This window comes from Mixophyes fleayi, chromosome 1 (genome assembly GCF_038048845.1).
Source record: "Mixophyes fleayi isolate aMixFle1 chromosome 1, aMixFle1.hap1, whole genome shotgun sequence".
Lineage (NCBI taxonomy): Eukaryota > Metazoa > Chordata > Amphibia > Anura > Limnodynastidae > Mixophyes > Mixophyes fleayi.
Genome location: NC_134402.1, coordinates 182,493,733 through 182,511,117, shown reverse-complemented (window position 1 = coordinate 182,511,117; position 17,385 = coordinate 182,493,733).

The window sequence follows — 17,385 nt, the reverse complement described above, 5'->3', positions numbered from 1 at the left end:
CTAGCAGTGACAGTTACCCAGAAGGAACGCGGTTCTGAGCGGCACAAAGGAGCTCAGTGGTGGCAGCATTATAAGCCCCTCCTACTGCTGCAAGAGGGCGCATTTGGGATAACGAAAGAGAACGGTGGCAAAGTAAGCCCAGCCGGTTCCCAGCAGCAACAGACAGGGTGGCATAGGCGGTCCATCCTGTTACAGTGCTATTAAATCGATATGGCAGATCAGGGTAGTGTAGATACTAAAGTCTTACTGTCGGGAATGTCATTGCCGGCAAGAATTGAAATCATCCGGCAAAATGCAAGTATTCACACAAAACCACCCAACGCTTGATGGTGATCAAGATGATAATTCCCAGCTGAGGGTGTTCGCGTTGTAAAAGAAAGGACCACAGGGATCCACGAGAAGCAGACAAGGAACACTGCACCTTCACAGTTTTGGAAAAAGGTAAGTCGTCCGTCCAGCGGGAGCAGTAGGAGACTGCAGCCCAAGCTAGTACCAATTCACAGGAAGACTATGCAGGTCACATGAAGGTCTCGGCAGTCAGGTTCTTCTAGGCTGCACGTTCAAGATGGCAGCTTTGCTATGCGCTCAAAAAAGTCTGTGCTGGGATGGCTTGGATGCCATTTCTGCTGGACACATTTTTGATGAGCTCCATCGTTCACCGGGTGGCCTGCGCAGCACCCACAAAACATACTGACAAGAAATATTACCTCCAGATCCCCGCTGCCAGTCGGTTACTGAATGGAGATCCGGCCCCAAAGCACTATGCAGGGGAATCAGCATTTCACGAACAGAAGTCCCACTGCCAAAACAAATCCTGGCGCAAAGCTAATAGCATGTTAATCCCATGAACCATAAAACGTACATGAGTTGTCTAAAATGCATAAATGTATTGTGAACAGAGTAAAATAGAATAAAAGAGGGACCAGGATAGAAGGTGAAATTAGTATGCAAATAAACTTTGGTCCTGGTTAGGACGGCTGGATTCATACATAAAAACAGTTGCAATGTTATAAAATTGCAGATAAAACTGATCTGCCATAATACTTGGTACATCACCAAAAGGACATAACCACCGATGGGTAATATATTCACCATTCATCAAAGCTGATATATAGAATAACGCAATGTGAGTGAAAAGATCATACGGATTCTTTAGTTGCAGCTGAAATTATATAGACCAGGTGGAAATAGTCAATCTTATGAAGCAGTTACAATGTATCCTGATGTAGTGAATAGTTCCAAAGTATTCATCAACTAATAAAACGTGTTTAATCCAAAGTAAATAGAAGGAAGATGGAATTGGATGTGAAGGAAACTAACCTTCTAATTGTATAGTTGAAAGTCTTGTGTCCCACTGCTCAGGCACTCATCTCCCAACTGCCATTGGAAAACTTACTAAAGGGATACCTGGAGCCCTCGGTGACACAACACCCCTGGAGTCAGCTACACAGCTCTGAAAACGGACACGCTGGTGACCGGATCTCACAAGAGACGGGGCTCTCTTCTTCATCATTAGCCAATGATCTTCAGTGGCTAGTGTTTGCCCTCATTTCAGTGACTTGACCACTAACCTGTCTACAAAATATCCCCATTTACAAACCAAGCAGTTACTCCCTCCTGCTGCTCAGAGGCAAAAGTCTGGACTCTGCTATCCCCAAGTGCCTATATCTGGAATTACATCCTATTCTATGGGCTCAATTGGTACCATTAATACCTGTTAATGCTGGGGTGCTGATATCCCTCAGGGCACTCACGATACATCGCTCTGAACATTATTACACTCTTTTACCCATTACCACCCCAGGCACCCCGGACACCTGCGTTATGTATAACACCCAGTCATATACACGCAGGCCTGTTCTAGACGCTCTAACAACTGTCCTTGGTTGCTTTCACAAACACCTGACTCATTGTTGTGGGATTCAAGGCTATTCACCCCAAACTGTGCCCTCATAGTACATATAGCAGTGATGGCATCACGCCTTTTCTTTGTTCACCAAACTGCCACATAGCTCTCCACCACTAAATCCATCAGAGAGGTGCACTCGATCTCCTCTCATTCTATTCTGTTTCTCTTCTCTGGCCTGGTTTGTCTTTGTCCCTCATGTGGATGGGTCTTATGCAGAGCCGTAACTAGGGAGGTGCGGGCGGTGCCGTCGCCCAGGGCGCAAGCCCAAGGGGGCGCATCAGCCGCCCGCTACCTGCCCAGGCTTAATCACTGCACTCAGCTCTGCATCCATCTGCCTGCTGGCTTGAGCTTCCCCCACGAGAAACAACCTCTTCCTGTCAATGGAACGCACATTGACAGGAAGTTCGGTATTTGGAACGCACATGTTCCAAATGCCAATGCAGGAAGCCCGGCAGCAGCTACAGCGCCGATAACCGCTGACCACCACTGCTAGAAAAAAGTAATTACTTTATTTGTTATGACTGCTGCTTGTAGTCTGCACTTTTAAGCAGTAGATTCCACACCAGTGATATGGTTCGTGTAGGTGGGGCTTTAAATTGTATCTTTTCACACACCCCTGCATGTGTCTTCTTTTTCTTTCTCTCCTCTGATCGTTTTCCTTTATAGAGGTGACAGTGCTGACTGTAAAAGAACTGAGTGTTCGATCCAACTGTGTACAACTAGTATATTTTATTACTGAAACGATTTTCATATTAACCACTTATGTGCTTGATATTAGCAGATGACGAATCTTTCGATAAAATTAGTAATCAATACAAATATATACTCCCCAATGAATAAGTGGCTATTCTTAAAAGTTGTATGAACATTAAGTGTCACTTTCTAACAGTTGCTATATTTATGTTATATATTATTATAATTTTAGATGAATTACAGTAAAAAAAAATGTTTTAATGTATCATCCTCCAATTTTTTCCTCCTTCTCCCCTTGTAATCTTCTCCATACCGGACCACACAATTTAGCAGACCCCCTCACCCACTCCTGCACTTGATATTTCTTCAGGACAGAATAGCCAAAGGTGTAACTACCATAGTAGCAGGTGCTATGACATTGATAGGCAACCTGATACACTTCATGGGACTCATGGCCACAAATAGGAATTTCAGACCCCACAGAAACTTATTGGGGCCATAGATGCATAGAATAGAGTTCATGACCACATCACACCCCCTACTAATAAAACTCAGCATTGCTGCAAAAACCATTGACAGGTGTTCAATACCTGCTTACTCCCACTCTGCAATATGCACATACATACACACGGACAATATATTCCTCATTTTCTAATTGACGTAAGCAGAACAAAATATTGCACAGTTCTCTAACCTGGATTCTGAAAACACACGAAAAAAGAGGAGCAGTAAGTCAAAATCTTTAATATAATACATTATTTTATATACGACATGGAGACAAGGTCTAATAGGTTTTTTTGTGTGTGTGTGTGTGTGTGTGTGTGTATATATGTGTATATATATATGTGTGTGTATATATATATATATATATATATATATACACACACACATACAATTCTCGGTTACACATATTTGCAAATGTATGATAACCCAAATGCAGCAAAAATATAGATAGAGTTATAGATATTTCTCTCTCTCTGTGTATATATATATATATATATATATATATATATACAGATATCATGCATTTGCAAATATGTGTAACAGAATTTTTTCAGTAAAGTGCTACCCACACCTCCACATTAGGTTGGCCACACCTACTTGCCAAATGTCACTCCCACTTAGATGGGGGGCGCCGGTGCCCTGTCTCGCCCAGGGCACTAAAATGTCTAGTTACGGCACTGGTCTTATGTCAGCCTACTGTGGTACCTGGTGAGCCCTGCCTATCCAGAGCTATGTTTTAACTGCAAGCTTAAATCACACTTGTCCTCTGCGACCAAGGCTACAAGTATCGATGGGGATTTCGCTTTTGACTCATGGTGGAGATCGGTGGCCGGCAGCATTCCATACGTACACTGGAGGACGGGAGGAGTCTCCTGAGATGATTGAATTTATGCTCGCCCTCTTACCTGGCACATCCAGAAAGAACACCCAAAGCTCCTCCTCATGCTGGTTATACAGTATCTTTCACTATGTAATGTCTTATACAATTTTTGCTAACTAATTTATAATTGTGCTTTGTTTCTTATTATGCCGGGACACAGTTAGGATTCTAGATGTCAGGTCTGGCCTGCCTTCTGCACTACCTAACCCTCACATGTTGATGTTTTTCTCCTTTCATAAGTTTGCATTTACTAGTTTGTTATGAATCCCTGGAATGTGAACGCTCTTAGCTGGGGCTCCTCGGCTGGATCTCGTTCACTTCTCACTGGATGTCAGGGCTGCTAATCACTGAGATCTCCGGTTTGGTGGATTTCCACCCAAGACGGGACCCTACTATTATTACCTTTGTCTTTTGTGTTTTTGGCAACACGTCTTTTCTCTTGATCCAGTGGCAAAGGGACCACTGCCATGGGAGTTCCCCAGATCATGCTCTGGAGCCCTGACCTCTGCACTCTTTTACATATAAGATACAAATTTAAAATTTGTTGATGGGCTGGGGACTCGTGGCTGGAGTTCCATGGTGGCGCTACTGTAGCCCATGAATGGCAGCTCTGGCTTCCGCGTACTGCTAACTCTTTGGTCATCATTTTGGGATCAACCTGGGCTTCTTTCTAACTCTCTTGGTTGCCCTGCTGTGGATCCCTAGTCATTATCTTCTAAACCTACAACTCCTTTTGTTCTTCTTCACTGCATTCTTGTTGTTTTATTATATAAAACATTCGTTCTATTACATTTGCCCAAACTGATATACTTGTTCTTACAATGTTTTTTATATGTTCTTACACTTTTTCTGGTTGTGACTTACCCTTTTAATCTCTTAGGCTCTGGACGGAACTCGCCTTCGCCTTCCCACTTGTGGTCGCCTCCCATGCCCCATCAAACAGGGATTACCTGCTTATCACTTTTTTTTATAAAATACTTCTGAGATCCTTTGGGTAGTTACCAATCCCAACCGAGAGCTCTGTTTAGGCTCCTACTAAGAGAATGGACCACTGGTCTTGGGGGTCCCTCATAAACTCTTCTTCTTGACTCCACTTCCTTTCTTTCCCAACATCAACCACCTCCCAGCCCCCATCCTCTCCAAATCCCACAGTCCTGTCCCTGTTGCACACTTTTGACTGGCTCCACCTCCAGGTTACCTGTGTCGGGACATATCACATTTGGGTCATACTTTCCAAGGGCCTGAACACTCCACAGAAGCGTTCCCTCCTTCATACCTACTGTATATTTCAAAGCAGATATTGTCCTTCTGCAAGAGACCCACTTGAAGGAATATGGCCTTCCCTTGCTGTTCTCCAGACACTTCCCTTCAGTCTTTAATGACAATCATACCTCCAAACGTAACAGTGTTGTCGTATTGGTGCACAGCTTGATCCCATAGGTGATCCAGAGAGCCACTCCCTCATCCTCCTAAATAAAATTGGGCCCCATGATATCACAGTAGGAAATGTTTACGTGTCCAACACAGACCACTCTGTTTTTTTTCAATCCTTATTCCATACCCTCTCAACCAACCGGCATGGTTGTTTTATGGAGCGATTTCAATTCAGTCCTTTCACACATGCTGGACTCCCTGCCCCGGAAACTAATACCTTGGGCTCCAAATAACTCAACTGGCACGAGGCAGGCCTGTTCAATTCTTGGCAGGTGATGCATCCAACGGCCATGGTCTATTCTTTCTATTTCCGCCCTCTCGATTCTTACTCCAGAATCAATTTGTTGATGGTCAGCAATTCGGAAATGTGTGGCTAAGGCATCCATTAATGCAAGTGACAGGGAAATGGCTTATAAAGTGAATTAGAGATGGAACTTAGTTCCGACTAAGCTCCACCATATATTCCCATCCACATTTGATAGGTGCTGGAAAGACTGTGAAAGGCTGTGTCCCATTATTCAATCATTCTTGGGTACTGCACTACCCTTCTCCACCAACTCGCAGCTATTCATTTCCCCAGGGACCCCACAATAGTTTTGCTCAACAAAGCCGACCATTTATAAGCAATCCAATGGACTGTCTGCTACTACAGGATAGTCATGCTTACAAACTACTGATAGCCCATGCTTGCTCTCCCCCAGCCAGAGTTGATAAATAGACTTTACCACATTTTGTCCATAGAGTATATCACAGCCTTCCTTAACGACGTCCTTCCCAAATTTCACGAGACATGAACCCCATGGTACAGACTTCACAGCTTTCCCGACAACATATAAACAGTTACTCTTGGTCCTCCCTGTCTTCCCCTTTCTTTTTAGCATCTCTGCCACCCCCCCTTACACCTTCTCCTCTCCCTTTTCTCCTGGTCCCTCTCCTATCACCTTCTCCTTTACAATTTTATTGGAAAACCTGCATTGTTGTATTTGACCTTCTTGACGAGATATAATGAGGAGCCAATTTTAGGCTACACTGTTTTATTCATCAGAAATGTTGTGCATTGTTGTTTCTTGAAGTGTGAAAACAAAGGCATTTAAAATAAAAAATATCTGTGCTGGATTCCGGGTGAAGAAGTGTCACAGGGAACTGTGCTCAGCAACACATTTGTCTGCTTCTATCCCTCTTGCGATAGTGGCAAGTTGGGTTCGTTTGTGACAATCGAACAGGCACGATGAGCATGGATGGAGACCCTTGGACCCTAGGAACTCTCTAAAAATGTGTCCTCTCTCAAGTCCCGCCAGTCCTGAAGTCTCCATGAGGCCTTTTTTTTAAGTGTGTTTACTTTGACAATCAATACTTTACACCAAATAATAGTTTCTTCCTTGCGCTGTATTGAAGTACATGATTATTGAAGATAATATAGTTAAAAACAACCAGAAAGAATACAATTAAGAACATGAACTAAAACCATTGTTTTTTTCAACTAAATCCATTTTTATTTTAAAGTGCTGCAAGTGGTAATCTATATCCTCAGGCCTCTAACCCCAAACGCCTCTTTAACACATTTAACTCTCTTCTGAATCCTCCTGCCTTAAATCCTCCAACTAACATCAGTGAACAGGATCTTGCTTCCTATTTTAAGGACAAAATTGATAAGATCAGGCTTGAAATGGTATAATTTCCCTTGACAAGCAAGCGGCTCAATTCCCTTGTAGCACCCTCTGACACTCTCTCTTCATTTGATCCCACAAATGAAGAGGAAGTTTCTACTCTCTTCTCATCTTCCTACTCTATCTCCTGTCCTCTTGATCCCATTCCCTCACAAATTAGTAGGTCTCTGTCTCCTGTGCTCATTCCCCCTCTAACTAAAATCTGTAATCTATCTCTTTCTACTGGTATTTTTCTATCACTATTCAATCATGCAGTGATTACTCCCATTTTAAAAAAACAGAATTCTGACCCTAACTCTCTCGTAAATTACCGCCCCATCTCCCAACTCCCATGCCCCTCCAAGCTTCTCGAGAGAATTGCCTACACTCGCCGCACACACTTTCTTACAGCAAACAACTTATTGGATCCTCTTCAGTCAGGCTTTCGCTCTCAACACTCCACAGAGACCGCGCTGACCAAGGTTGTCAATGATCTGATCACAGCAAAAAATAATAACCATTACTCTCTTCTAATTCTCCTGGATCTCTCTGCTGCATTTGACACTGTTGACCACTCTCTCCTCATACAAACGCTACAATCCCTAGGTCTTCAAGACACTGTTCTATCCTGGTTCTCATCCTACCTCTCTAATCGCTAATTTCTCTGGAGCCACCTCTGCTATGCTTCCTTTATCATTTGGAGTACCACAAGGCTCAGTCCTAGGTCCTCTGCTATTCTCTATCTACACCACTTCTCTTGGAAAACTAATAAGCTCCTTTGGATTCCAGTATCATCTCTATGCCGATCATACACAAATTTAAATCTAAATCATGTTACATACACCTAAAGAACATTTACAGAATACGCACATATCTGGCACAAGACACAGCAAAAGCATTAATTCATGCACTCATCATCTCCCGCATCGACTATTGCAATTCCCTCCTTACTGGTCTTCCCAAAGTCAGACTTGAACCCCTACAATCTATTTTGCATGCAGCAGCTAGATTGATTTTCCTTACTAACCGTTATTCCTCTGCTGAGCCATTCTGTCAATCTCTACATTGGCTGCCTGTATTCCAACGAATCCAATATAAAATTCTTCTACTAACATACAAGGCTATCAACAAAATTGCACCGACATACATTTCCTAACTTGTCTCAAAATATCTCCCAACTCGACACCTTTTTTTCAGCAAGTTATTAAATATTTCGTCTATGTTTGTGATGGCTGATTCACACAAACAACGTGCTGCTGGGAAGTTTTGCTTCTTTTTTGGAAATAATGCGGTGGAAACGGTTGTTATGTTACTTACAAGGAAGCTGTCATGAGTAAAACACAAGTTTACAAATGATTCTCCCATTTCAAATGAGGTGAAATGTCAATTGACAATCAACCTCGTTCCGGAGAAAAATGTGACGAAAATTGGTCAAGCCATTCTGAAGATCGCTGTCGGACAATTGATGAACTCATGGCATTGACTGGGTTTTTATGGAGTTCCTGTAAGCCAATTTTAACTGAGGACTTGAGCATGAAATGATCTGCAGCAAAATTCATGCCTGGTTGCGTGCCATGCTTTAAAGGAACACGTGGAGGCCTACCCTGATTTGTTTTCCAAAGTCATAACAGGAGATGAATCTTGGTGCCATGGTTACAATCCAGAAACAAAAGAGCAATCCAGCCAATGGAGCACTCCCCTTCTCCTCTTCCCAAAAAGGCATGACAAGTGAAGTCAAATGTGAAAAGAATGCTCATTTGTTTCTTTGATGTGAGAGGGATTGTGCATTCAGAATTTGTACCCCAGGGTCAAACAGTCAACCAAAGTTTTTATCTGGAAGTTTTGAAAAGGTTGCGTCACGATTTGAGGAAAAAATGTTTTGTGGTGACTGGTACTTCCATCATGATAACGCACCTGCCCACACAGCGCTGCATGTTAAGCAATTTTTAACCAAAAACAACGTAACACCTTTGCCTCACCCACTGGATTTACCTGATCCTGCCCTATGAGATGTTTTTTTATTTCCTCAGATAATAAGAGACCTTAAAGGAAAATGTTTTGCTGATATTGAAGAGGTGAAACAAAAAATGGCAAAAGTACTAAAAGGCATCAACGATGATGAGTTCAAAAAATGCTTGGAGAAATGTATTGATTCAAGTGGAGAGTACTTTGAAGTTTTAAAATGTACAAATAAATACACTATTTTTTAAACAAAATTGCTGGTGCTACAAAGCTCAATACACATAAAAATATGAATAATTAATTATTTTAGGAATTCTAGAGCCACATAAAGAGTTATAAGAGCAACTGACCGAGTTTATTCACACAAATGTATAAACACTAATTTTCTAGATTTACCTTATGCCTTCAATACAGTTGACCATCCCTTTTCTAATCCAAACACTGTATTCATTTCCCCAAGAAAACTGTGTCCTATCATCCTTCTCATTATGCCTATCCAACCATTACTGTAACTGTCTCGTTTTACCTCCTTCTCTCTTTCAGATGTAGTGCACCTAAGTTTTAGTGCTGGAACACAGTCTGTTCTCTGCTTACACTTCTCTTGGTAATACAATCAGCGGGGTTACAGTATCAATATGCTGATAATACCCAAATTTGCAATATTTCATGTTAGTCATCTCTCTATCTAATGCCACTGAATGTCTCTTGGTTGTCTCCTACCTCATGTCCTTCCTCCAGCTGAACACTGAATTCCTTATTTGTGTCTTCCACTAACACAACTGCATCTAATAAGCATCTTATAAGCTACCCTCCTATCATTCCCACAACCCTCCTGTTCTCCACCACCTTAACTCTGCTCTCCAGCTCCTTGTCTCTTCTGTGAGGCCCTTCTACCCCTCTAGCTACCCCGCTGGGGCTCTCGCCTGTCATCTAGCTGTACTTTGAGCTTCTGAGTTACTGTGCTTTTTGTTAACTGTTCCGTGATGTCTCACCCTGTACTGTATTTCTGTCTGTCCCTGTACGGCGCTACGGATACCTAGTGGCGCCCTATAAATAAATAATAATAATAATAATAATAATAACCCTGCATTCCTATTAACCAATCTGGCATTGCTACAATCCATCTTGAAAATATCTGAAAAATTGATTGTCCTATATAAACATTTTACCAACACTGCAACTCTCTACCAGTCATTTCACTGGATGTCCTTTTCCTCTCCTCCAGTGTAAAACGTTGTTCTCACTTATAAAACCCTCCACAATAATGCACCTTTCCATATCTTTCCTATAGTCTCTGTCTAACTGTGAGGCATGTGCATGAGAGTATTATATGTTCCTGGAATCCCTGCTGTAGACCAGACTGTGTAAAACTGTTGCAGAATGTATCCTGTATAAGCCAGATATCATCATCATTTATTTATATAGCGCCAGCAAATTCCGTAGCGCTTTACAATTGGGAACAAACATTGATAAGACAATACGGGGTAATACATACAGGCAGAGAGGTAAGAGAACCCTGCTCGCAAGCTTACATTCTATAGGACAATGGGAGTTAGAAACACAAGGGCATTTGCTACATCATATTGCACAATGGACCATCTAGAACGTAAAGGTAAAAGTATTGAGTGGGCTGTGTGTGTTGCAATGTTGGTCAGAGGGTTGTTGTCTTGCGTTAGCAGTGTAGAGGATGGTAATATGGTAATCTAGGGAAATTAAGATGGTGGTTGAGGAATATCATAACCTTGTCTGAAGAGGTGGGTTTCCAGTGAATGCTTGAAGGTTTGAAGACTAGAGGAAAGTCTAACTGTGCGAGGGAGGGAATTCCGCAAAAGTGGGTGCAGCCCGAAAAAAGTCCTGTAACCGAGAGTGGGAGGATGTGATGAGAGGGGAAGAGAGATGCAGATCTTGTGCAGAACGGAGGTGTCGAGTTGGGAGATATTTTGAGACAAGTGAGGAAAATCAATCTAGCCGCTGCGTGCAAAATAGATTGTAGGGGTTCAAGTCTGACTTTGGGAAGACCAGTAAGGAGGGAATTGCAATAGTCGATGCAGGAGATGATGAGTGCATGAATTAATGTTTTTGCGGTGTCTTGTATCAGATATGTGCGTATTCTGGAAATGTTCTTTAGGTGTATGTAACATGATTTAGATATAGAGTTGATGTGGGGAATAAATGATAGTTGTGAATCAAGGATTACACCTAGGCAACGAGCTTGCGGGGTGGGATTTATGGTCATGTTATCAACAGAAATAGAAATGTCAGGCAGGAAGCTACTGTTTTTGGGCGGGAATATTATTAATTCAGTTTTTAAAAGATTGAGTTTGAGTTGGCGAGAAGACATCCAAGATGAAATGGCAGAAAGACAGTCAGTAACGCGAGACAACACAGATGGTGAAAGATCAGGAGAGGATAGATAAATTTGTGTATCATCTGCATAGAGATGATACTGAAATCCAAAGGAGCTTATTAGTTTTCCAAGAGAAGTGGTGTAGATAGAGAATAGCAGAGGACCTAGGACTGAGCCTTGTGGTACTCCAAATGATAAAGGAAGCGGAGCAGAGGTGGATCCAGAGAAATTAACACTGAAAGAGTGATTAGATAGGTAGGATGAGAACCAGGATAGGACAGTGCCTTCAAGACCTAGGGATTGTAGCATTTGTATGAGGAGAGAGTGGTCAACAGTGTCAAATGCAGCAGAGAGATCCAGGAGAATTAGACAAAAGTAATGGTTATTATTTTTTGCTGTAATCAGATCATTGACAACCTTTTTCAGCACAGTCTCTGTGGAGTGTTGAGAGCAATAGCCTCACTGAAGAGGATCCAATAGGTTGTTTGCTGTAAGAAAGTGTGTGAGGCGAGTGTAGGCAATTCTCTCGAGAAGCTTGGAGGAGCATGGGAGTTGGGAGATGGGGCGGTAATTTATGAGAGAGTTAGGGTCAGAATTCTGTTTTTTTAAAATGGGAGTAATCACTGCATGCTTGAATAGTGATGGAAAAATACCAGTAGAAAGAGATAGATTACAGATTTTAGTTAGAGGGGGAATGAGCACAGGAGACAGGGACCTACTAATTTGTGAGATAATGGGATCAAGAGGACAGGAGGTAGAGTAGGAAGATGAGAAGAGAGTAGAAACTTCCTCTTTATTTGTGGGATCAAATGAAGAGAGAGTGTCAGAGGGTGCTACAAGGGAATTGAACTGATTGCTTGTCAAGGGAGATGATACCATTTCAAGCCTGATCTTATCAATTTTGTCCTTGAAATAGAAAGCAAGATCCTGTGCACTGATGTTAGTTGGAGGATTTGGGGCAGGAGGATTCAGAAGAGAGTTAAATCTGTTAAAGAGGCGTTTGGGGTTAGAGGCCTGAGGATATAGATTACCACTTGCAGCACTTTAAAATAAAAATGGATTTAGTTGAAATAAATGATCAGTGTTTTAGTCCTACGTGGAACCTTAATCAAAATGTAACAAAACAGTTGTGAAAAAAAAACTTAAATAACTTACGACAAGTACCTTATAGTGAACACCTTCCCTTCAATGAATGCTAGCTGGCACACTTGCAGCAATGATCTCATTATACAAATCATGTGGAAAATTATTTATCAAGCATTGTATTATCACCATCTATTTGAATAAAACTTTTTTCAATGGAATTCTTTTTGTATCATTTTTTAATTCTGGCGCACAAATAATTGATAGCTTCTTTGTACACTGAAATGTAAAGTTGATCTAGGAAAAAAAGCCAGTATTTTCCTAATGTGTATAATAATAAACTAATAAGCACCGCTTGCATTTTAATATGGTTTTATCCAGAAGAAAACTTAAGTAAAAACAAAGAGTACTCTCCTTAATGAATCAGGCCCCCAATGCTTAACTGTAGTTATATAATAAAGTGAATGTCACATTGCTTCTGTTCCCCATCTGTCTATGTGGGCACAATAACACCAAGTTATGTGGGTGAAAAACAAATGAAACTAAGAGGTTTATTTAACAAACCGCAATAACCCAAAAATGCTATCACAGGACATCACTTAACTTATGAAGGGGTTAACGCAGGAGAAATTGGAAACTTCTCCTACATTAACCTACTTTTCGTTTCTTACCGTAGTCATTGCATCTCAGGATGGGGTTGGTTACCTTACCTGTTCCTATCTGGTCCAGTGAAGCCGCAAAGGCTTTTCTTGCTTTCCGCCAGGTCAGATCACTATGTGTATGAGTAGACCTTAGCCATGCATGCGCATTTCACTTCCAGCCTAGCGCTGTCGGTGAAGAGTAAAATGACTTTGTTGAATATGGAAGTCGTCGCCGGAGCTCCAAGAACAGCCCCAGCCCAGTAAATACCAGCTGTACTGAATGATGTATTGTAGCGATTAGTTATTAAGTGGCCCAATGCCATGGCCATTAAGGTAGCTTAATCACTTCACATATCATGACTACAATAACAAAAAATGGATACACTTTGCAATAGAAAAATAATGTACTAGCTCATATTAATACATGAATTCATTAAATTAATAACCCAAAGTCCAAAATTATATTTATTACCTTATGATCATCTCTGAGCTCTAATATGAATGTTTTCAGATCACCTCTATGCTTTATTGTATTATTCTGTTTCCTTATTATTAAGAATGCATGGTGTGCCATAGTAGACAGAGTGTCATTCATTTGACTTTGAACTGTATAATTAACCTTTAGTGGAAAATTACACGTTAACATGTTATTTTGTTTCTACAAAGTGTGTCATTATTTTTTTGTTACTATGGTCGTAATATGTGAAGTTTAATAGGAAAATCCACCCTATCAGCTGTTTTTTTTAAAACATATAATTGGCTGGATTCATTAAGGAACGTAAATGCCGATGAGTGGTGTAAAAATGCATTTTATGTACAGTAGACACTAATAACATCCAGATAAATTATTTCATGGGGTAAGAAAACCTACTTTTTTTTATAATGTTTTAGCATTAATGACTTTATTATTATTAACAGGTGACAATAATTGACTACTTGTTTTTTATGCATTCTTCTGGGACATTATATTCCACATTTGTATTGTACGTATCCTACAGTGTGTAGTGTGTGTCTCAATACGGCAAGTGCTGTATATGCAAAGCACGCCCAATGAATCAGGCCCCCAGAATCTACTCTCCATCCATCCACAACAACCAAACTACATGTGTTCCTCTATCCACTATTTTTGTTCCTTAAAATTACTAACTTCACACTTCAAATAGTCATGGTATTTGCAGGACAGGCGCTGGTGTTACAAAAAGAACTGAGTTAACAACTTTAGAGCCTATATAAAATGGGGGAGTTGCTGGGTGGATCGGACTTATTATCTTATACCGGCAACGTTGGGATTGGTTGTAACTGGGTGGCTGTCATGCATCATGGTTGCGCACTTGATAAACTACAGTGTGGGCTAGTGGCCCCTAGAACAGCTGCACCAGGACCTGAGATTACTGCCAGCTGCTCTGCTTCTAAGCGCTACCTCTCACTACTTTATCCCTAGAGGAAAGCCTACATACATTATTTCATATTACTATTCTTGGGATAGCTGGTTGATTAGATGTTGGTTAATTATTGGGATTACACTACTTGCGTAATATTGACAATTATCAAAATTTTCTGAAGATTGTATTTTTTCATGCATGCTACTTATTTTTCTTCATATAATGGTCTAAAATTACATTTTGAATTTCTCTTTTGAAATATTCTACTTAAAGAAACCCCTAGCTGTCCTTTGAAAGACCCTTAAACCCACTTGAGGAAACTAAAAAGCATTAAGTTATTTCAGATGACGCTGACATAACACAAAAATGTGAGAAGTGGCCTGTTTAGGAGAAAAATAACTCTGACGTGCTGTTTAAAAAGTGTGATATATAATCTGAATAAATAGGTTAAAAAGTATAATGCAGCATACAAGTGCAATTGTTTTGAATTGTTTAAATGAGGAAAAAAGGGGAAATTTACTAAACTGCGATTTGCTCAAACCACAGGATTTTGTGCGCTTTCATATACTGTTTGTTAACAGTGCGGTTTACTAAAGGCCAAACAGCACATCAAAGCGCATGAGTGAAAACATCAAGGTCTCAAACTGTATCTGCACTTTTGAGATCTTGCTGGTATACAAACTGCCCAATGTTTTAAGTTTGCAAAAACTATATGGCAAGTATGTGCCTATTAATGAAAAAAAGGTGTGGTTCTGATAGGTGAGATATCTCAAACTGCATACTGTTTGGCATAAGCCACACGTGGTTTAGGGGTTTGCAAACCGACACATAATTGGTGCAGTTTGAGGGCCTGATTTTGAGTTAGGAGCAAAGCAAAGAAAATGAGTAACATTGCACCTGAACATAACCATGTTGCATTACAGAGGGAGGTAAATTCAAAATGTGGGGACAGATTTATATTTGGGATACAGCATGTCATAGATCAACTTTCATTTCAGTGTAAAAATAAAGCAATCAAGTATGTGTGTGCTACATGAAAAAAAAGAGCCAGTGCTTTCCTAGTGTGCAAAACAATAAGTAAATTTGTACCCCTTGCATTGTAACATGGTTTATCTAGGTACAAAGTTACTCATTTTTTTGCTTTGCCCCTCACACAAAATCATGCCCTGAGTGTTCACCTTCCAAACTGCAGTGAAATAATTTCTGCAGCTTGGATCTGATAACCAATATGTGACGATTTGCAATCAATATTTAATAGTTTAGTAAATTTCCCCCTTAAGAACTTCAAGCAGGTCTGCATAGAAATCTGAGGGAGTGCAATGAGCAACAGGAAATCTTCATGATTTTCTGCAATGCAAGGAAAGGAATGAGAGTTCACTCTCCTCTAAATCCATCTACATATGTTAAAAGATTTAAATATGCTCTAATATTTACAATGTAGTAACCTATATATTCCTAAGCAGTTAAAGAAAACTATATTCTTGAGAAATTATGTTTTACAATATTTCTATTCTGGCTCACTGCTTGCACCATTTTATTTAATGTAAAATTATTATCAAAATATTTCCTCAATTTATTTTTCAAAATGTTTAATAATTGAATACTTTCCTTTATGAGATGCTTAACTTTGCTTTAATTATGATGTCCTTCCTATTAATTATGTAGTGGTTTTTGAGAGATTTCATAATCTTAGTCATGAAAAAAAATACATTTAATTGAAGTTTTATTTTTTTGTGGTTAAATAATAATAATAATACTAAGTCAGTTTCCTTACTTAATAAACAGTAAATACCATACAGAGTAACAAAAGAGATATGCAAATCAAAGGTTAAAAAACATAATTTATCTTGCAATGTATATTACTGCAAGTCTCTAAAATGTGAAGTTTTGAGGTCCAATGTACCAACTATTTTTTCATTGACTAAAACTTATTGAGACATAAGTGTTGTAGCTTGCTTAGAGGTTCATTTTTAAATGTGGCAAATAATCAACTTTCAGCTGTAGTTGATTATGTAATTATGTGTATCATGGTGTGTGCTTGTTACCTTTATCAATTTCTTTTCTATTCTCCTTCTCTTACTTTGGAGACCAATTTTTAATTGATATTATATATCAATATTATTATATTTTTGAATTACTTTTTATTACTTTAATCATTGTCAAAATGGATCAGGATCTGCCTTTCATGTGATAATATAGATAGGTTATGAGACGATACCAACGTTATCTGATACTCCTTGATAAGACCAGAAGGTTGTCCTTTCATTCTCCCATTTCAATAGAGGACAAGATCTGCCCCTTCTATGAGCATCTGCCAGAAGGTCATCCTGTCACTTACAGTAGGTGAAACAAATTCATACAGGTCCCAGGACCAAAAAAAATATGATCAGGGACATAGTTTCCAAATGTGAACAAAAATGGACTGCAGCACTTGGGGTTCAATGAAACATCGAACTGGAAGTGGAACTGGAAGTGAACGGTGACCTGTCTGCTACTAGATGTCTGCAATAGGTAGCTGCATATGCAATCTAGCTGTAACATCCATGGCTATCTGGTAATGGTAGATGTAGATGTAAGAGTTAAATAAGCCCCATTATATTTCACAGACAAATTTGCCATTAATATGCTTCATTGTATCATTTAACAGCCAGCGATTGTATGTTTTTGGCATGTGGGAGGAAGCTTGAGTACCTGGAGGAAAACCACACATACATGGGGAGAACATGCAAACACCACACAAATAATGTCATGATCAGAACTGAACCCATGGCCCTAGCACTGAGAGGAGACAATGCTAACCTCTGTGCAAATCCTATTATTAAGACAATAAAAACATTAAATAAACAAAAACTGAATTTGTAAAATGATGCATGGTATATAATTGTGAGAAATAAAATATGAATC